General features: G+C 36.1%; 1 long non-coding RNA gene and 2 pseudogenes across 2 annotated transcripts in view; all 3 read right to left on the reverse strand.

The window, feature by feature from the left end:
• Nucleotides 1–1067: 1067 nt before the first annotated feature.
• LOC108586712 overlaps nt 1068–17644 on the reverse strand; it is a 31322-nt gene continuing 14745 nt past the window's right edge. The window contains exon 2 of the long non-coding RNA XR_001904357.3: nt 1068–4661. This is a non-coding gene — a long non-coding RNA (uncharacterized LOC108586712). The remainder of the gene's footprint in view (nt 4662–17644) is intronic.
• Nucleotides 5958–9316, reverse strand: LOC101022219 (annotated as a pseudogene).
• LOC101022923 lies at nt 12662–14901 on the reverse strand (annotated as a pseudogene). The gene has a single exon (XR_004185163.1). The product of XR_004185163.1 is annotated as a density-regulated protein pseudogene (transcript).

The following is a 17644-nucleotide window of genomic DNA, read 5'->3' on the forward strand; positions in this document are numbered from 1 at the left end:
GAAAATCACAGACAGTGCCAGCCCATTAAGGTAGCAGGAAGGGGGCTATACCCTGCAACGCCATGGGGGTGGAGTTGCCCCAAGACCCTGGGAATCCACCTCTTGCATCAGCATGAGACATGGAGTTAAAAGAGATCATTTTGGAACTTTCAGATTTTTCTGCCCTGCTGGATTTCAGACTTGCTGTAGCCCCTTGTTTTGACCAATTTATCCCATTTGGAACAGCTGTATTTACCCAATGCCTGTACCTACATTGTGTCTAGGAAGTAACTACCTTGCTTTTGATTTTACAGGCTCATAGGTGGAAGACTTGTCTAGTCTCAGATGAGACTTTGCACTGTGGACATTTGAGTTAATGCTGAAATGAGTTAAGATTTTCGGGGACTGATGGGAAGGCATGATTGGTTTTGAAATGTGAGGACATGAGATTTGGGAGGGGCCAGTGGTGGAATGATATGGTTTGGCTGTGTCCCCACCCAAATTTCATCTTGAATTGTAACTCCCACAATTCCCACATGTCATGAGAGGAACCGGGTGAAAGGTGATTGAATTACTGGGGCGGGTCTTTCCTGTACTGTTCTTGTGATAGCAAATGAGTCTCACAGGATCTGATGGTTTTAAAAACAGGAGTTTCCTTGCACAAGCTCTCTTTTCTCTTGTCTGCTGCCATGTGAGATGTGCTTTTCACCTTCCACCATGATTGTGAGGCCTTCCCAGCCACGTGGAACTGTAAGTCCAATAAACTTCTTCCTTTTGTAAATTGCCCAGTCTTGGGTATGTGTTTATCAGCAGCATGAAAAGAGAAAAATACAGATGCCTTTAAAAACTGTTTTGATGAATTGTCCATTTGATAGAGAGACTCAAAGACAAGCAAGTTCGGTACTTCTTTAATCATATTTTGATTTTTAATGGAGTATTGGGTAAGAAAGGGTCCAGGGGTGAGTGGAGACCAGGGATATATGTGGGCTTTGTGAGCTCTGGATCTTGTATAATTTAGAGGAGGAATTTCAACAAAAATAATATAAATACAAAATTAGAAATAGAGCCTTGGAATAAGCTCATGCAAATGAAAAATCTTGAGATGATGCTTTATTCACTTTGTTTAAAAAACCTTGTACGGTTGAGATAAATTTTCTCCATTCAGCTAGGAACACTGACACACCATGCTGAGATATTCTGAACGGATAGACTACTGAAGGGTCAGGGAGTGAAATGGAAAGAGGATACAAAAGGTCAATAAAATGCTGAGGATTTACAGGGAGTTTACCAGGTGGTGTTGTGCAATACTCAGAGAGGTCATGTGTGTACACAATTTTTACACATCAGGGCTGTCTTTAAGAAAACACAGAGGTGCCCAGGGCTACATGGACTATCTGTGTGGTTTTCTTGCCCAGAATTTGACAGGAGAGATAAGGATCAACAGCTTCACAGCTGAAGTTACTGTTTGTTCTCTCTTCTGGTTTCTACTAATTTTGTTTTGTTTAATATGCATCTTCAGCATGGGCAACTCAAACAACCAGCACAGTTCATTTGCTATCCATCTCCTTTCTTCTTTTTTTCCCTAACAATATGGATTGATTTTTCTGCTGTCAAAAAAATAAGTAGTCTCAACACAGGAATCAAAATACATAAGACATGTAAAACATTTTAAACTTTGAAAACATTTTAACTATCATCAGATTTTTACAACTATTTTTAGACATCTCAGAATGTAGGGTTAAACTAAACTGATGATGTCCCTTTTAAATTCTGGGGCAATAGAGAAAAAGAAGGCCTGAGATAGTGCCAATTCTCCAGACTGACCAGGGCTGTGGAGAATTCTGATTTTATGGAGTGCAGATGATTTGGATGGTCTTGTTACTAGTCATAAGAATCTTAAACCATTCAGCAGCTGACAGACTGCATTTACATTGGAAAAGAAAAGTTGTCAGAAGCTTTTATGGTGACCACACAATCCAGGAACAAATTTCTCAGTATAGAAAATATGATATCTTTACAGGAAGAATTAATGAAACTCACAAAGGAGTACCTAAACAACAAATATCTAAGCTTTAAAATATTTTACCAGAAAATGAACAACAAACTATACTGCAGATCAAATACAGATGGGCGAGAGAGGAGATTTTAAAAGCACATTGGCAGGGGTGTTTGGGAGACATGGAAATAGGTTCTCTCTTTCCTAAAGGGAAGCCAGTGGAGGATGAGAGGGCCAATATCTCTGAATACTGGCACTCAACTCCTCATAATCAATAAAAGGAATGTTGGATGCCTAATATCTGGCTCCTGTGAGATTGTCCAATGTGCCTTAGGCCAAGATACTCATGCAGCAGGAAAGGAATAGAAGAGGGGCGGGAATGCCTTTTGTCATCTCTGCCCTAATGCTGGGGAGAAGCAGTGTCTCTCAGCACACCTTCCAGTAAGCCCTCTTTCCATGTAGCCCAAACAGAGGTGAGTCCAACCAGGGCAAGGACATTTTCCAACATAATAGACACAGGTTGGACAATTTCAGCAGAAGAGGATTGAGCAGCATCCATAATTTTAGTTCACAAGGAGATTCAGTGACTCTGTGTGTACTGGTTTGTACTTTTTGATGCTAAAATAGGAAGTAGTTTGCTTCCTTTCTTCTTTCTGTCTTCCGTTTATTTATTTATTTTTTGGATTCCAGGAAAATTGCTCAATTTATTCACACTGGAGTCATGATTTTATAGAGTTAAGAGGCTTTTTTTTCATCATCATAGAGTAAAATTTACTTTTCTTTTTCCTTTGGTATACAGTTCTATGAATCTTAACATGTAGATTTGTGTTACCATGACCATAATCAGGATACAGATCAGTTCCATCTCCCCCAAAACTCCCTTACATTATCTCTTTATAGCCTCCAATTCTCTGCTCTTCCAGTTTTATATAGGCAGACAGTTTGTCCCAAATTAGAGGAGGTAGTCTGTTTGTCCACTCATTCATTCCTTCTTTATGGACAGTCTTATGGGCATATGGTAGTATTTTTCAAAACATCATAAGACACAATTCCTGTCATTAAGGAAGGTATGGCCTAGTTCAAGGCTAGGATATCTCCACGGTAGCAATAAATTATCAAATGGCAAGTGAATGAGACTGACAATATAGGAGATCACAAAAGGCTTAGAAAGGCCAGGAAAGGCTTAAAAGGAGAAAAGAAACTTGATTTATAGTCTGAATGGATGGAAGGAATTTTGAATGTCATTAGAAGGTAGGAAAAGCCTTTTGGTTAAAGCAAGGACATAGAGGCATGTATGTATATGAACTTGGGAGAACCCATGGAGGAAGGGAAGTGGGACTTTCTTTGAGTGGTAAAGGAGACTAAGTGCAAAAATGGTCACAATACTCTTTCCTTTCCCATATCCATACCCATTTCAACATGACTATAGCTCCTCTCATGAACAGATGGAATCTATTCCCTTACTCCTCAAATCCGGGTTTGCCTACTAATTGCACCGACTGACAGAATGAGGCAGAAGTAATGAACTGCCAGTCTTCAGCCTAGACTTGAGAGTCTTTGAACCCTTTTTCACTATATGGAAAGCTGCCAGGTGAACAAGTCCAGTCAACATGTTGGAGGATAAGAGACCATATGGCAGAGAGCCACATGGTTGTTCTAGCCAATTCCATCCTAGAGCACCGAAGAACCAGCAGTCTCCAAACATGTGAGAGAACCTTGCTGACAGCAGCAGAGATGCCTCACTGACCCACAACTGATATCAGATAGATGAGTGAGCCCTAAGGAAATGAAAAGTATCCAGCTGACCCATCGACTTGTGAGCAATAATAGATGCTCGTTGCTTTATGCCACTAAATTTTGGGTGAAGTTTGTTACCTAGCAATAGCTAACTGATACAAGTGTCTAAGACACTAGGGATCTCTATCTTATAAGTCATGAAAGAATTATTAGTAGGTATTGTGACCCAACAAAGAAGGTACATTAGGAAGTTTCCTATTGACATTACAGTAGTAGAGATTAGTGATAATTTTAGTCTATCTAAAATTTATTTTTATTTTTATAAAAACAATAAATGCATAGTTTAAAAGGTTAAGTAGTACTATGAGGCTTATCAAGGAAAAATGTAGTCCCAAGCTATACCCTTACTCATGTCCCAGTACTGTTTCTTAGCTTTCTCTTCTGAAATCTATCTTCATATTTGTAACTACTATGTCTATACTCATCTTTATATTTACCTATTTTAGATATAATGTCTTGCCTTCATGTTATTGCAGATGAGAATTTTTCTGTTCTCCCTACTTCTCTTCCATACCTTACACCCTTTTATTACAATTTATCCATGTAATAATTGATATTATCAATTTAATATCACTATGTTTGTTAAATAAATATTTTACATTTGTATTATAATGTCTATGTAAATGTTCCTCACTATTAGGCAGGTAGAGTACTAAAATAGTTTCTTTTTATACAAATTTTGTTTATTATTACTTCATTCTTTTATCTGCTTAGCTTACTATGTACCAGTATAAAATAGATGCACAATTTTCTCCAAATATAATGATAGATATGAAAAAAAACACTTCATTTTCATTCCATTTTTCACATAGCCAGATGCATCAGTTTGTTTGTTTGTTTACGCAGGTCTCCATCCAGAAGTTCTTTTGTTCTAATCTTGACTGGTTTTCTTTAAAAAAAAAAAAAAGATAAAATGTGTTACATAAGTACCATAACAGTGAAATCTGCTTATATTTAAAAAAAAATAAGTGAAGCTTTGTTTGGACATTATTTCCTCGCAAGAGCAATACATATCCTTAGTAAACAACTACCATATTTACAAGTTAATTTCTTTGATACTTAGGCAGGATTGAAAGCCAGGAGAAATCATGAAAGAGTGAGCTTTGAAATAATCTTTACAGCTAAGTTGATAACAGGGAAGGTAGCCAGACAATTCCTGAAGCAGACTTGTTTATTTTGTAGAGTGTTTGACTGTGTCTGGGTAGCTAGCTTGCTTTTATAAAGACCAGGGACAAGTTCAATCCCTGTTTTGGCCTGTTAAAGCTTTTCCCAGAAGAATAAATATCTGCTCCATAGTCATTCTAATCCTAACCCCAACTAGCCTCAAAAAAGAAATTAGGCAAGACGGACTGGGGTTATCATGAAGTTACTCTTACTACTACGAAACTAACATAAAGTGCATGTCCATAGATAGCAAGGCAGCAGTCTCATTTTCACATATGGGCAGCACAATTAAAATGTGAATTTCAAATAACCCAACATGACTCACTTTCAACAAAAGATAAAAATCCCTTAATCTTCAACTGGTCTTTAAATTTGAGATGTTAGGTCTGTATTAGAGATAGTAAGGAAATATTATGAGGTGTGCACTGGTACCTTAAATGCCAAATCTCAAAAACAACACAAATTCGAGACTTTCCTATTAACACACACGTGTACCAATTGCATTTCATATGCTGAAAGTGGTTTTATAGTCTATTTCCTCCATCTTTTCATTTTTGAGGAGCACACTTGTAAAAACACCAATTTAACTTGTGCTAAGTGGTAGGGGTTTGTTTTTTTTAAACCAAAATTCTGCCAAACTTGTCGATCTTCTGCTTCATCTACTCAGGTAGAATACCAGATCAAGCTGCTGCTGTGGCTGCGCTCACCATATGAAACCAGTTTGTGTCTGCATTATTACTGTCTTTAGGAAAACTTTAAATTCTTCAGAGCAGTTTTCTTTACTCCTCCCATCTTTCACTTCCTGCCTAAATCCAAGTTAAATTATACAATTTCCACTGGTCTTCAACACAGTTTGATTCTGCACTGTCCTTTCCTTTGCACGTCACAGTAGTTGTTCACATATATTAAATATTATAGATATGTTCTGCTCTTGACATCTATACACTTACAAAAGCAGCTCTGTACTTTGGTGTGTTTGTTACTACGGTGGCTCACAAAAAGCAGTTTTCTCAGTTCTAAGCATGGTACTTTACAATTTTTAATGCATTCATACAACAGTGCATTGGAAAAGTACTGAGCCTCTACAAAATAGCTTTACATTTTTAAACAAATGAATGTGATTTTTTTTCACTTACACAAGCATAGGCTTTTTAATATTTCCACAAGATAAATATCTCAAACTATAAGCTCACTCTACAGTGTACCACAGTGATGGACTTAGGAGACAGTTATACACTTAGAAGATACACTAAGTGTTATTTACACTGACATGTCCAGTATCACCAACTCTGGAAGGCAAACAAACAATATTCAGAATGTGGCTTAATTTGTGTCAACTAATAACTGGGAATGGTATAGCTTTAATCACTTAAGAAACACATACTGTAACTTAGTCTAAACTGGTAATTTCCTTCGCCCCTCTCTCTTATGGCGTGGGAAAATTTCAAGATCAACATGAAACGGAGCCATTGCTAAGGCAGATCTTTTAAGATAACAAAGGAAAAATTGACAAGTGTATATGACAAATTATCAGTAACAGTGATGCTACCAATTTAACTGTGATAGAAATCAGATTTTTATGTCATAAAATGTGGCTTTTAAAATATTTCCTTTTATTCTGGAACAAAAACTGAAGAAAGGACAATGATTCCTTCAGAAAGCAATGACTCAATTCAGGTTGTTACTTTACATTTAAGTACCACTCAAAAAGTGGACATAAAAGCAAGTGATTTCTGTTTGCCCATCACTATATCAGCTATATAGCTGAGAGTTCAGATCTTAATTACACAACACTTCCTCTGTTACCAGAAGCTAAGACTGCTCTGCGACAATAGGACAGGTAGAATTCTCAGATAACCAGCGACTGATGCAGTGGACATGGTACTCATGGGAACAAGGTAGTTTACGGAGTTTGTTGCCTTCTCTATATTCTGTAATGCAAACACTACAGGTTTTTAATGCATCACTTTTACCAAAACTTGTCATTGTCACGTTGTCAATCTGTTCTTTGATGAGTCCTCTAGGTTGGTCATCAGCATCCTCATTTAAGAGGAAAAACTGAGCCAGGCTAAGGAAGTGCAAAGAGCCACTTTCATCAAATATGACTGAGGTCCTATGTCGACCCTCCCTCCTGGCACCTGATGAGCCTGATGATGAGCTTCCTTCATTACTGCCTTCAAATAAATCTGAGCTAGTTTCTGAACTTTCACCACCAGAACTGGAACTAGGGCAAACTGGAACTTGAACTGGAACTTGAGCTGGAACTCGAACTGGAACCAGAACTACTACCACCACCAGAACCCCTCTTCTACTCCGTGACTCTGCCCTTTCCATATTTTGATTTGGGACTGAGCCAGTAGGCTCTGAGTCGCTATCACTGTACATAAAATAGCTTAACCAAAACCTGTTATTATCTGCCTTAACATGGTCTGAATTACAACAGATGTAGTCTCACTTAGACCAGTATTTAAGATTCTACGAAAGGGAATTCTGATGGTACTGACATAGGTTCTCACACCTCCCTGCTCAGAACGTGAAAATGTACACCTAAAACCTCCTCGTTCACTTTCGTAGGTGACAGTATTGTTTGGCATCTGAGACCTAGACCACGTTTCGCTGACTATGCGCTCTCTCTGCTGATATTCTCCAGGACGAACTCTTCTTACTTGAAGATCAAGGACTACGGTTGGTCTCTATCCTGATCCTGTAGATTCACCATTGGCAGCTGTGTCTGAAGAACCTGCTCCTTGAGAGGCATTTCTTGTTCCAGAAGCTGCAAAAATACCTCTACTTAGCAACTCAGGCCCAGATATTTGCTCTCTCAATGTCACACGGGGCCGGGTTCTAGAACTTCCCTCCGTCTCATTTACCAAAGATGTTCAAAAATCTGAGATGAGATATGATGATGAGATCTTCGTGGAATTTCACTCATTGGATGCAGAGGTGACCTCCTTCTCTCAGCTCTTGCTCTGGTTCTCGGATAGTCTAGCCTCCTGCTTCCTGCCCTCCTCTGACCTCTGGTAAGTGGAACTTCTGTTAATGCTTCAGCTGAATTTCGTTCTGCTCTAGATGGCCTTGCAGATACTATTCAGGTCGTGGGTTTTCCACTTGCCTTTGGCTGTTGTTTTCCACATTTTCTCCACTAGAACGTCTTGCAGATGGCTCATTTTCATTCTCTGAATTTTGGCCCCCATTATTACTGTTAAAATTTATCTCTAAACTGAATCTGCAATCACCACTGTTTGGATTAGTCCGGCTCACTGCTCTCCAAGATTGGTTTCCTCTTTTTCCACTTCTTGTTGTATTTTCCGTTTGTCTGACAGAGTTAAGCCAGTCTGTTGTAGAGTCACCATTAGACACATCATCTGAAGAGTCTCCTCCTCTATTTTCACCTGAGTTTTGCGGTGGTGGGCTTTCTTTAATTTGCTGTAGTCTTCTCAGCAACTGTTCCTCAGTACTTTCACCTGGGGTGCCTAGCAAACTGTTCTCTCTCCTAAGCCTATAATCTTCACTCAGGTTATTTACAAATTGGTAGAAAGCTTCTTCCCGATCCAATTGGTCCATCTGAATTCTGCGCTGTGCTGCAGACTGATCACCACTTCCTTTGTCGTTAGAATCTGAGTTTTCCATATTGATGAACAAGTGGAAAATTACTAGGTTTTAGGATCAGCGTCCAACTTTTCGTTCGGCTGCCGCCGCCGAGGCTGCTCCGCAGCCCCCTGGCCGCAGCTCTCAAGCGGCCTCCAACGCGCTGGTTGAGACCCACCTCTAGCCCAGCGCCTGCCAGACGTTGCTCTGGCAGCCATTATCTTCAGGAAAACTCTTGACTGGTTTTCTTTAGGCATTTCCCATGAATAGGCATTTTCTATGTCTCCGAGTATTTTCTCCAGGATTTCCTGTGCTGGGGCCATTCTCACATCTTCCTCTCTCTTGGTATAACCCCTTATTGTGATGAAGAATATTCTCCAGTATTACGTGGCTAAAATACGTTTATTCTATAGTATCTACTTCAAGCTTAATGGCATAGTCATGAATAGAAGATAACCTTCCCTCAGAATTTCTAATGCATTGCTTCACTGTTTTCTGGCTTTTAAAGTTTCGTGCCTTTCTTACTCACAATCTTTGGCTGTTGCCTGTTTTGGTTGTTGCTATTGTCCATTTGTTTAATTTATTTTTGAAATTTAAGCATTGAAAATTTCACTATGTTCCTTCATGGATTGTTTTACCCATTTTCATTCAAAATTGTAGGTAACACGATAGACTCTTTCATTCTGGAAATTTGTGTCTATGGATTAAAAATAAAAATTTGACCTGGTGTAGTGGCTCACATCTGTCATCCCGGCACTTCAGGAGGCTGAGGCAGGAGGATCGCTTGAGCCCAGGAGTTCAAGACCAGCCTGGGCAACATAATAAGACTCTGTCTCTATGAAAAATAAAAAGAAACATAGCTGGGTATGAGCTGGGAACTTGGAGGCTGAGACAGGAAGATCACTTGAGCCCAGAAGTTCGAGGCTGCAGTGAGTTGTGACTGTACCACTGCACTCTAGCTTGGGTGACAGAATGAGGCCATGTGTCTAAAAAAATAAAATAAAATATAAAAATTATACATTGTCATTTTCTCTTTCTGAAATTCCTATTAGTCTTATGTTGGGCCTCCCAGGTGATTCTTTAATTTTTTAAAAACTTTTTCTTTTCTCTTTACTACCTCAGCTTTTTAAAATCCTGCTTTCTGGAAAATATCCTCAACTTCACATTCCAATACTTTATTTTTTTTTTCTTTTTGCTCAAACTTTATTTTTCCTAAAAATTCTTTTACGTACCCTGATTTATCCTTGTTTTCTTTTTTTTATTTAGCAAGTGATTTTTTGTTCTTTTGTTTTCTCCCACATTTTTTTGTTCTCCCACATTTTTGCATTATCACATTTTTTTCATATTTTTAAACATTAGACACATAATTTGTTAGAACTTAAGTAAAGCACAGTCTTTTTGCTAAATAATGTCACATGTTTAACTTAAAGATTATTAACTTTTTGACTATCAAAAACTGAAGCTGCTGGGAATCACATTTATTTGTAGGTCCTAAAATAGCCCTGAGGTCTGAATAGGAAAATATCTTTTATAATCTGTAACAAAACTCTTACCTCAACATTAAACACTGTAAAATTTACACAATTGTATCTGTACAATATCCAGAAACCTACTGGAGTTTTAGAAATAACAATGCAAATACGTTTACATTCAGAAAAGAGAGCTTATACTAAGAGAATATAAGTTGAAACCAGGCATCCTGTGAAGGAATCTGTTCACTCCTTAGACAGTCACAAAGTCATCTTTGTTAAAAGCACAGGTCGTTGGATATCCTCAAATGCCAGGCAGAACAAAGATAATTCCAGTACATTGGTTTTTACTGTTCATCTGAGTGGAGTATAATTTTCAAATTATTGTTCCATGGATATAATGTCTTCACTTATTTCTCTCCGAAGATATTAATTATACTTTCTTTACTCTGCATCTATTTTTTCAAGTTTTTTCCTTGTTTTGATTTTGGTCTTTAATTTTCATGTTGAGGCTCATCTCATGATTTTTGATTGTCCATTCATATTTCAGAATGAGATCTAGAAAGCCGGTTGCATATTCTTTGTGTCTGTGCAGGGCTTGTTAACTTGTGGGCCTTATAGTAGGGTAATCAGAAAGTGACTAACTTTTTGTTCAGGAACCCTAAAACATTGGTATCTGCAGGACTTTTCTCTGGGATTTCCAGTGTTTTCAGGGAGGAATCCTTAAATCTGCTGCAAAAAGCAGATACAATTGTCTAGAGTGTTCTGGGAGCAGAGTAGAGGAAAGTGCTACAGAGTTCCATTTATTGAATAGTCAGACTTTTGCTTAATTACTCATTTTACATTCTAACACTGCCCTTGTTGTCTCAGTACCCAGAACACCCCTACTCAATTTCTGTAGAGAATAAGTCTTCATTTTCTGCAGTTTAGAAGAGAGAGAATCAGTCATTTGACTGCACGTAATAATTATTTTATTTTATTTTAGAGATGGGGCGGTCTCCCTATGTTGCCTAGGCTGGACTTCAACTCATGGGCTCAAGCAATCCTCCTGCCTCAGCCTCCATGTAATCATTATTTTAAGTAAGTATGCAACCATAATATTAATAAGTATATGAATAGCTATCTTTGGCCTAGGGATCCTGTTTTCAACCTGTGTCATCAACAGGCCAGTTTAATTATTATATCATGTTGTTGAAGCAAAGATTAATTTCCAAAGTGGAAATTTGGTGAGTAACAGAGTTTAAACTGAAAGTTTTGAGGCTTGACAAGTAGATGATTCACATCAGAGATACCTCACACATTTTGCCATTACACATACCATTCTCTTCAAATTTCCTCCTGTACAGACAGCTCTCTCATCTCTGTTCTTTTTCTCAATTTACAGTTCCTTTCCAAAGCCTATTGTGTGAGCATTTCAGATCCAAGTCTTAACCCCAGCTTGCAGACCACACTCACCAGCCAAGTAACAGGATTTTACTTGAGATGCAGAGCAAAAAACAAACAAACAAACAAAAACAAAAAACAGACTGGAATAACTTTTTCCCTAGCAAAAATAACTTAACTATTATTAAAAGTCATACTGATGAAACCTATCAGAAAATTGAGAATCACAGTAAAGTACTTAATCACAGTGATATTGTGCCTGATTTGTGATTCTATTTTCAGAAAACAAGAGAAGTTTAGTGTGAAGCCAGTGTGTGGTGATGGTTATGGTTATCTTCTCATGTACTCATCAGCACACACATGTGAGAAAACTACCTAAGGCTGGGAATGTAACCACCAAAAGAATTAAAGGAAAGAATACTCAGTGCTGCTCACACAGGTATAGGACTAGTTCCTGGTTCCATAAACCAGATTAGTAGTGGGGAATAATTAGTCCTATGATATGCACAGCTCTGGTCCCACCTTGTGAATCATAAAAGCAAGACCCAAAAGGATTAAACAGTTTCCAAGTAACTTAAATGCATCCTAGAATAAAGCTCAATCATTATAGGAATACAAAAATATCCAGAATTCAAGAAAGAAAATTTCCCCATGTCTAGAATACAATAAAAAACTACTAGGCATGAAAAGAAGCAGAAAACTATAACGTTTGATAAGGAGAAAAAAAAATCAATTTCAACAAGCCAAGAACTGACACAAATATTAAAATTAAAAGACAAGGACATAAAAACAGTTTTTATAACTGCATGTCATATATTCAAAAAGTGATGTAAAGATATGAAAGATATAAAAAGACTCAAAATTTCCAGAAATAAAAAGTACAATATCTGAGATAAAAAGTACACTGAATGGAATTCACTACAGATTGGAAATTTGAAAAGAAAAAGTAATGGACTCAAAGACAGTTTAATAGAAACTATCCAAAATAAAACACTAAAAGAAAAAATAAAATAAAATGAAATGAACAGAGAATAAGTGAGCTGTGGGATAATTCAAATGGTCTAATGTATTTGCAATTGGAGTAGTTTCATAAAGGGGGGCAAAATATTTGCAGAAATAATGACCAAAAATTTTCCAAATTTGATAAAACTAAAATCTATGGACCTAAAAAGCTAAATTAACCCCAAGTACATAAACATGAAGAAAACAATGCCAAGGAGCATCATAATCAAATTGCTTAAAACAACTGATAAAAATAAAATCTTTTTTTTTTTTCCATTTTTTAATTTTACATCTTTATTACACATTTTTCTAATACTTTATTTTTTAAAAAACACTCATTCAAGATTGTAATTTGCATGGCAATAAACAAGGGTTCCATGGGTTCTAAGTTTAAGTGTCCACAGCAATTTAAAACACCACAAGTCCTCTTTCCAATTTGCAGCACCTGACTTTAAAGTTTAAATTCATCTAATGCATCATTAAAACTGTCATTTTCTCTTGTGAGAAGACATGTTTCAATTGCTATTTCCAGGACTATATATTGAGGATGGGTGTACAGTATTTTTAATGGTTAGCAGAATTTTACTCACATAATTTATAGCCAGAATAAGAGCCTCTAGCCTCTCCGAACGGCCTTCCACTCAGAACAATGATGATGATAAATGTCTAAAATGTTTCTGGGGTACTCCACTTGACATTACCAAACATGTTTCCAAATAATCTTAGAAAATATGATTCTTTAAACATATGCATAATATTCTACCACACAATGCACCATCACTTCTTTAACCATTTTCCAATTGTTCATTTATAACATTTGCAATTTTTCATTATAAATAATATTGTGATGAATACTTTCATCTGTAAGTTTTATGCAAGGCTGATTATTTCTTCTGTCTTCTAATGTCAAAGAAGTGGCTTACTGGTTCAAACAGTGCACATACATGGTTTAAGGCTTTTAGTATACTTTACCAAATAATCTCCAGAATAGCTCGAACAACTCCTACCAACAGTATGTTATTGTGCCCATAGGGTGGACTTCCCAACAACAAAGCAAATTCAACTTCAACCACAAATCTATTAGATTCTCACCCATCTCAAAACTATCACATCAAAGAAGCAAGGAGACATATTACTGGTGAGGAAGCCAAATCCAAATTCTTTTAAAAAAATCACTCAGCTTTAGATCAGTAAAACAACAAAAAAGCTCCCCACAAAAAGTCTACCGGGTTTTTCAAAAAATAAAGTTAAAAAGAGAGAAAGAGAAACTTAGGCTAGGTGTGGTGGCTCACGTCTGTAATACCAGCACTTTGGGAGGCCGAGGTGGGCCAATCACGAGGGCAGGAGTTCAAGACCAGCCTGGCCAACATGGTGAAACCCTGTCTCTACTAAAACTACAAAAATTAGTTGGGTGTGATGGCCGGCACCTGTAATCCCACCTACTCGGGAGGCTGAGGCAGGAGAATCACTTGAACCCGGGAGGCGGAGGTTGCAGTGACCCGAGATCACACCACTGCATTCCAGCCCAGGCAACAGTGCGAGACTCTGTCTTTAAAAAAAAACAAAGAGACAGAGAAAGAGAAAGTCAGTACCAAATGACCAAAATTTTTTATTTGACTAAATTCTATTCATGCATGAGCATGACAGTCTCCCGTTTATTTGACTTTGGCAATAAAAAAACAAGCAGCCTTGTACAGAACAGTGAAAATGCCAAGGACGAGGGCAGTCTACAGTTTTACTGTAGAATAAATATATATATATATATATTTTAAAAGGCCTCTCTCCCTTTGGCCATATCAACTTCTCAGTTCAGGCCATTAAATATAGACGAATTTTCAAATTCACTTCTTTACTTCTCCAAGATCTTCGATGCTGTCATCATCTACCTCTGGCCATTTTTCCTGAATGACGTCAATTATGTCATCTGTAAAGTCTCCCTGAATGATAATTTCATCCTCCCCTGTTACTGAGGCACCACAGGAGAATTTTTGAGCAAAAAATCTTTGTGCTTCTTTAAGATCAATTTCAAAAGTTGCAAGGCCACACACTCTTGTCACATATTTCTTCTTTGCTCTGGGAATTTTGGCTATAGTAACCTTTTGTGGTACGGTCTTCTTTTTCTGTTTTATTTGACCCCTTCCACCTCTCTTCTGTTTTTTCTTTTCCTCTTCTTCCCCTGCTGTTCCTTGACCCTCACTAATTCCAGCTTCTTGTTTGGGTGAATTTTCTACAGTAAGTTTTGCAAATTCATTTGGAAAATTCTTCTCTAACCATTGTCTACATTTAGCAACATCAGGCATATATTCACAGTACTCTGTTGGTAATGAACAGACTCCACAATAAAGGACTCAAAGTGGGTAATCGGCATCTAACTTGGCACTGTTCCTTGAGTCTCCTTTGCAATCAGCCCCGCTGGATTCCGAAATGTCAGCAGCCATTTCACAAACCCAGGCGGTCGCACAGGCCCCGCCGGCTCCGCTCCCGCAGCTATCGCCAGCTGAACCCACACATGCAACTCAAAAATAAAATCTTAAAAACAGCCACAGAAAAAGTAGAGGGATAATTATAAAGAATGACAGCAGATTTCTCATGAAAAACAATGCAGGTAAGAAGACAATAGAACAGTATCACCAAGTAAAAAATACTAAAGAGGAAAAAAAAAACCCCTGTAAATGTAAAAGTAGAACTCTGTATACCCAGCAACAATATCTCTGGAAATTAAAAGTAAAATAAAGATTATTGAAGACATACAAAAGCTGAAAGAATTAATCATTAGCAGACCCACACTATGGTAAGTATTCAAAGAAGTACTTCAGTCAGAAGGAAAATGCTACCTGATGAAAATATTAATCTATACAAAGGCATGAAAAGCACAGGAAATGATACTACATGAGTAAATAATAATCTTATTATTTAAATATTTTAAAAATATACTTGACAGTGTAAATAAAAATAATGACAATGTAGTATGGTATTAATAACATATATAAAAGTAAAATATGGGCAACAATAGGATAAAGGCCAGGAAGGGCAAAATGGAATATGTTGCTGCAAAGCTCTTATACTATACATCTGTACCTAAAGTGGTTTAATATCATTTGGAGATAGACTGTGATAGCTTAAAGATATATGCTATAAACCCTAAAGCAACCAGTAAAAAAACAAGAAAATAAGCACACCAACAAAGGGGATAAATGGAATAACAAAAAAAGATTTTATAATGCAGAAAAAGAAAAAAGGTGAAAGAATGATGGAGCAAATAGAAAACAAATGGCAAGATAATAGTTGTAAACTTAACCATATTGATAATCATAAAAAATGTAAATTGTCTAAACACCATAAAAGGCAGAGATTGTCAGAGTGGTTACAAAGGAAGACCCAACTCTATGCTGCCTGCAAGAATGCCCTCTAAATATAAAGGCACAAAAAAGTTAAAAGTAAAAAATGTAAAAGTATACACCATTCTAACATAAGTCAAAAGACAGCTAGGAAGGCCATATTAATATCAGATTAAGTAGACTGCAAAGCAAAAAATGTTACCAGGATAAATAAGGTCATTTCATAAAAATAAAGAGGTTAATCCCTCAAAGCAATCCTAAAAGTTTATATATATATATAATATATATTTATATTATATATAATATATAATAAAATATTATATATATTTATATATAATATTTATATATATATATAACTTTAAAATGCAAAGCAAAAACAGAACTGTAAAGATAAGTAGACAAATCCCCAATTAATGTAGGAGACTTTAATACTTTTCTCTCAATAATTGATAGGACAAGTAGACAGAATATCATTAAAGATATAGAACACTTAAATAGTATCATCAATCAACTCGACCTAATTGACATTTATAGAACAATCCACTTAAAAGTCTCAAAATGTGTATTCTTTTTAAGTGCACATAAAACATATATCAAGATAAATCATATGATAGACCATATTTAGATCATAAAACAAGTCTCAGTAGATTTACAAGGATTCAAGCCATTTGAAGTATGTTCTCTGACAACCATGTAATTAAATTATAAATCAATAACAATGATTTCTGAAAAATCCCCAAATATTGAGAAATTATTAAACAAATTTGATTAGCTTAATACTCTTCTAAGTAGTCCAAGGGTTAAAGAATAAATCAAAAGGGCACTAAGAAAGTATTTTGAATAAAATTAAAATACAAATTCAATATATCAAATTTGATGCTACTAAAATGAGGTGCTACAAAAAAGTAATTATGGAGACATTTATAGCACTAAACACATATATCAGAAAAGAAGAATAATTTTATCAAAGATCTGTTTCCACATTAAGAAACTAAAAAAAGAAGAGCAAATTTCACCTAAAGTAAATAGAAAAAGAATTAAATAGAAAGAAAATATAGTAAGCAGAAGAAATGAAATAATAGAATAGAAAGGTAAATAGAAAAAAAATAGTAAACACTGGTTCTTTGAGAAGATCAAAAAATTATAAAACATCTAGCCAAACTAATCAGGAAAATAAAAGAGATAATATACATAAATTATCAATACCAAGAAAAATAGAGGTGACATCACTGCAGATTCTATAGAGATTAAGAATATAGATGAATCTAAAATTAATTATGCTTAGTGAAAGATGCCAGAAAAAAGAAAGAATATACATTTTCATTCCCATTGCTTAAAATTCTAGAAAATTGCAAACTAAACTGATAGAAAGCAGTTTGGCTACTGCCTGGGGATTAAAAAAAGAGAAACAGGGAAAGATGGGAAGGAGAAATTTCAAAAGGGCTCAAGGAAAATTTGGAGTAATAGATGTGTGCATCATCTCAATTGTGGTGATGATTTTACAGGTGTAAACAAACAGTACACTTAAATATATACACTCAATTGTATGTCAATCTTATCTCACTAAAACTGTTAAATAGGTGGATCACTACAGATTAATACCTGTTTCTCAAAACGTCTCAACAAATTACCAATTAAATCTAACAGTATATTAAAGGAGTTGTACACCATGACCAAGTGGGATTTGACCCAGTTGCACAAGACTGGTTCAACATTTGAACATAAATTAATGTAATTCATTATATCAACAGGCTGAAAAAGAAAAATCACATGATCATATTATTAGAAAAGGAAAAACATTTGACAAAATCCAGTACCCATTTATGATAAAAAAAAAAAAAACCTCGATAAACTAGGATCAGAGGGGGACTTCGTTAATGTGATAAAGAATATCTGCAAAAGCATTTATAGTTAACATCATATTTAAT

The sequence above is a fragment of the Papio anubis genome, chromosome 7 (assembly GCF_008728515.1).
Source record: "Papio anubis isolate 15944 chromosome 7, Panubis1.0, whole genome shotgun sequence".
In the NCBI taxonomy this organism is placed as follows: Eukaryota; Metazoa; Chordata; class Mammalia; order Primates; family Cercopithecidae; genus Papio; species Papio anubis.